Below are 5,271 nucleotides of genomic sequence, written 5' to 3'. Positions count from 1 at the left end.
CTCACTAATTGATTAACATGCTTTCTAATATTTGTACTAACAACAGGCTCAATTGAAGTTATTGTCATCAGTCATGTTTGTAAAAAAAAAAATTTCAGTAAAGCAGTCATACTTTTTCAATGAGCTGTTGAGAAAAAGACAAAACTTTTTCTTTTTTTAATCAAAGCTAAAGGCCCTGCACGAGTGTGATTAATTACACTGTAAAAAAAAATCTGTAATTTTTAAAGTTTTATTCCTTTTTATTTCACAGTTTTTTTTCCTGTATTTTTGAAATACATGAAAATATACAAAAATTGCAAAAATAAACTGTGAATTTACATGTCTAATGTAAAATAACCTGTAGATGTGATTAACCATAACATTTCTGTTATTTTAAAGAAAATATTGGGTTTTTTAACGTAAACAAACTGTTACAATACATTCAGGAATTTCCCATATTTTCACAAATATTATTTTTATTATTTAAAAGAAAATATAACGTTTCTTAAACAATTAGTAACAGTTAACCGTAGCAAAAAACATTTGTTCTGTAACTTGACATAGATTTTCTTGTTAATTGACGAATATCTCCTTTAATTATGGATATTTGGAAAATAAAAACATTGAATAAATGTTATTTTAATCAGTATATAGTGTCTACAAGCATTGTTAAACTGTCAAAACACAGTTTTTGTCATTGAAAACAGCCATAATTACTGTAATTTTACAGCTTTTGACTTTTATTATAATTCTTAGATTACAATTTAGATTAACATAGTATATAATTGCCCCAAAGTGGTAAAATTACAGAAAGGCAATATTTACGTTATTGTTCACACCTTTTAATGTGGTTAAAAAAGAAAACTTCATGTAAAATTACAGGTTTGTGATGAAAAATTAATTTTAATGCCATTTTACAGATACTTGATTGAAGAGTCTTAGCTATAGGTGTATTATCAAAAACTAAAGTAAACATATTTAAATCCATTTTTTTCATAATTAAAAATTACCACATGTTCACATTATTAAATTATTTTACATAAATCCATTTGTCCTATAATAGAGACCAGAAACCTATTTTGAGTAATTTTGTACTAGGGTTATTTATGAAAGTTTCAGACTTCCTTAAATTTACTTAATTTGAGCAAATTCATTCAATTTATTCATTTAGCTGACGCTTTTATCTAAAGCGACTTACAATTGAGGTTGCACGTGGATGGGTCACAGTGGGGGATTGAACCCGCGTCTCTCACACCAAAGGCATTGTGCCATCACCACCCCACAGACCTCTCAAAGTACCACCACAATACAAATTCCCACATCTGTCCTCTAGTTCTGCCCCAGGAGTGCTACAGCTGATTGCTGAATTAGGTCCACCTGGCCTTGTAAGGCAGTGCACAACTGTGTGCACGGGAGTTGGGGAAGTCCAAAAGAAGACAAGTGCGAATGTGAAGTTTTTCTTGACAGTCCAAATGAATCATTGAATGGTATGCAAGCCAAAAGTACATTTTCAGATTCAACTGACTTTGCACAACAACACCTCTGGATGACCTAAAGAAACCACTTGGGTTCTTAGCTCAATTAGAAAACATAAACAACGGCAAACAAAATCAACAGTATATCTATCCAAGGTCTGCCAGACATTAAGTAAGTTTCCCTTAATAATTGGTATGGTGACCAAATTCTGGAGATGTGTTATAAGTCCATTTGTGAAATTTCCTTACTACTAAATATTCCAAGGTCAACTGTTAGTGGTATTATAACTAAGTGGAAGCGATTTGGAACAACAGAAACTCAGCCTTGAATGGGTAGGCCACATAAAATCACAGTGCGGGGTCAGCGCATCTGCAGAAGCTGCCAACTTTCTGCAGAGTCAAGAGCTACAGACCTCCAAACGTCGTGTGGCCTTCAGATAGCTCTAGAACAGTGCGTAGAGAGCTTCATGGAATAGGTTTCCATGGCCGAGCAGCTGCATCCAAGCCTTACATTACCAAGTGCAATGCAAAGCGTCAGATACATGGTGAAAAGCATGCCGCCACTAAACACTAGTGCAGTGGAGACGTGTTCTCTGGAGTGACGAATCACGCTTGTCTGTCTGGCAATCTGATGGATAAGTCTGGGTTTGGCGGTTGCCAAGAGAATGGTACTGGCTTGACTGCATTGTGCCAAGTGTGTAAAGTTTGGTGTGGGGGTGTTTTTCAGGGGTTTGGCTTGGCCCCTTAGTTCCAGTGAAAGGAACTGTTAATGCTTCAGCATACCAAAACATTTTGGACAATTTCATGCTCCCAACTTTGTGGAAACAGTTTGGGAATGGCCCCTTCCTGTTCCAACATGACTGCGCACCAGTGCACAAAGCAAGGTCCAGAAAGACATGGATAAGCGAGTTTGGTGTGGAGAACTTGACTGGTCTGCACAGTCCTGACCTCAACCCAATAGAACACCTTTGGGATGAATTAGAGCGGAGACTGCGAGCCAGGCCTTCTCATCCAACATCTGTCCCTGACCTCACAAATGCCCTTCTAGAAGAACTAGAAGAATGGTCCAAAAGTCCAATGATCACACACACACAACTGATTACCAGTTTTAGAACAGTATTTTGACATTTTTATTAAAGGGAAATCTAGTATTTGCGGGTGTTGTATCATTCTTCTTTACAATATATATTGATTACATTAACAAGATTTTTATGTGAATATGTTATATAATAAAACTCACTTAAAAGCAGCACTCTACTATAAATTCTAAGCCTGATTATTTGTATTATAGCAGTGTTCAACTATATTTAAAGGTAATTTAATTGTTTTTACAGGTTTATATGTTCTTAATTAAACAATAAAATCTCCAAAAATTGCACAAGATTTTATGTAAAATTAAAGTTACACACTTGTCATTATGGAATATTACCGTATTTTTACGAGTGAGTTATATACTGTTATTGCTAAATGTTTCGCTAAGTGAACATGAACACATTTATTAGCCTCATCCTTTCACAAAATGTCAAATACACGTTTTTTTTAAAATCCAAAAACAAGATTTGCCAGATGCAAAACAAGTGTTTGCAGGATAGAGTTTATCTGATGATTGATTTATCTGTTTTGCCACTGCACAGAGAAAGGGATTGTTATTGACTGTGATTACTGTCACTAGTGGCCAAGTTGGAGGACGGACAACTTCTGCGACCTGTGTCTGAAAACTGTTCAATTCAGAGTCAAGACAGGGGAAGGATTTGTGTGTAGTTTTGTGGTCTTTCTTGCTCAAGTGCACTCTAGCGAATACCTTGGGTTCCCCTTCGAGGGAACTCGAACTGCGTCGGTTACAACACTATGGGAACGCCTCTAGGCGTAGCAGGTCTGAACGTGACTGAATGATTATGAATGATGTTATCCCGCCGTTTACATGTTCGGGACGCACCTGCCACCATCGAGTCCACGTCGTACTGCCTGCCCCGAGGGTCTGCAGTCAGGCGGCGTCCAGACTCACTCACCGTGGATCTTCGGTGGCTCTCCCCTGCCATTCTGGGGCTTCAGGGGTCCACCAGAAGATCACACGAGACACCGACCACCAGCCCCGCGGGGCTGGTTCCGTTGGCAGACTTTGCAGAGGCTTGGCGGAGCCTGACGAACATTTCTCCGTGGGTCCTGCGCACTGCCATAGATGGGTATTGACTACAGTTCAAAACCCGCCCTCCAAAATTCAACAGGGCGGTTTGGACTGTGGTCCGCCCGGAGCAAGGTCCGGTGTTGGGACAGGAAGTTCTTACTCTGCTGAGGACAGGGGCCGTGGAACGTGTCTCCCCCCCAGACAGAGACGCCGGGTTCTACAGCCGGTACTTCATAGTCCCCAAGAAAGACGGGGGGCTGCGCCCTATTTGGGATCTGCGGGTTCTAAACCGGTCTCTGAGGAGATTCAGGTTCAAGATGCTCACCATCCCCGCCATCGTGACGCACATCCAATCCGAGGATTGGTTCGTCACGATAGATCTAAAGGACGCCTATTTCCACGTCTCCATCCGTCCTTCTCACAGGAAGTTCCTGAGGTGCGCCTTCGGGGGTGTGGCTTACCAGTATCGGGTTCTTCCATTCCTCCCGGCCTGACACTTTCCCCTCGCACATTCACCAAGTGTATGGATGCAGCAGTGGCCCTGCTGAGGCTCCAGGGCATCCGGATTTTCAACTACATCGACGACTGGCTCATCCTAGCCCAGTCTCGAGAGTTGGCGGTTCGGCATCAAGATGTCGTTCTGGCTCATCTGCTGCGTTTAGGGCTGAGGCTCAACGCAAAGAAGAGTGTGCTGGCGCCTTCCCAACGGACTACGTTCCTAGGGGTAGTATGGGATTCGACAACGATGTGGGCACAATTGTCTCCGGCACGTGTCGACACCATATTGGCTGCCGTGAAAGGGGTGAAGTTAGGCCACGCCATCACTATAAAACACTTTCAACGAGTGTTGGGTCTCCTGCCGGCTGCGTCCAGCGTAATACCATCTGGACTGCTGCACATGAGACCCCTGCAGTGGTGGCTAAGGACCAAGGGTTTTTCCCCGAGGGGAAATCCTTTCCGTCTGATTTGGGTTACGCGCAAGTGTCTTCGTTCCCTATCAGTTTGGAAGGAAACTTGGGCGATGTATCTCCCGGGGACGCAGAATCAGGGAGCAGACCTGCTGTCGAGGCAGGGGCTGAGGCCCGGGGAATGGAGATTTCACCCCGAAGTGGTGGAGCTCTTGTGCGGAGAGTTCGGCCCCATAGACATGGATCTGTTTGCGTCTCAAGAGACTACGCCCTGCACGCTATGGTTTTCTCTCGTTCCTCCAGCCCCGTTGGGTCTGGACGCCATGGTACATTCATGGCCGAGGCTACGTCTGCACGCTTTTCCCCCAGTCGCTCTGCTCCCGGGGGTTCTGGAGCGGGTCCGCCAGGACAATGTCGGCCTACTGCTCGTAGCCCCGTTCTGGCCAACCCGGGTGTGGTTCTCGGACATCATGTCGCTCCTGGACGGCCCGCCGTGGCAGGTCCCTCTGAGGAGAGACCTGCTGTCCCAGGCGCAGGGCTGGGTTCTTCACCCTTGCCCCGCCGTATGGCGACTGTGGGTCTGGCCCCTGAGGGGGCACAGTAACTAGAGGCGGGTCTAACAGCCGGAGCAGTCGAGACCCTCCTCAGCTCCAGGGACCCGTCCACACGGAGGATGTACGGCCTGAAGTGTTTTCTCCACTTGGTGTAGGGAGCGGTCGGTGGATCCTGTTACCTGCCCGGTGGTTCAGGTACTTGAGTTACTCCAGGACCGGTTCTCTGCTGG

This window comes from Micropterus dolomieu, linkage group LG21 (genome assembly GCF_021292245.1).
Source record: "Micropterus dolomieu isolate WLL.071019.BEF.003 ecotype Adirondacks linkage group LG21, ASM2129224v1, whole genome shotgun sequence".
NCBI lineage: Eukaryota > Metazoa > Chordata > Actinopteri > Centrarchiformes > Centrarchidae > Micropterus > Micropterus dolomieu.
Note: the sequence above shows the minus strand (reverse complement) of the source record.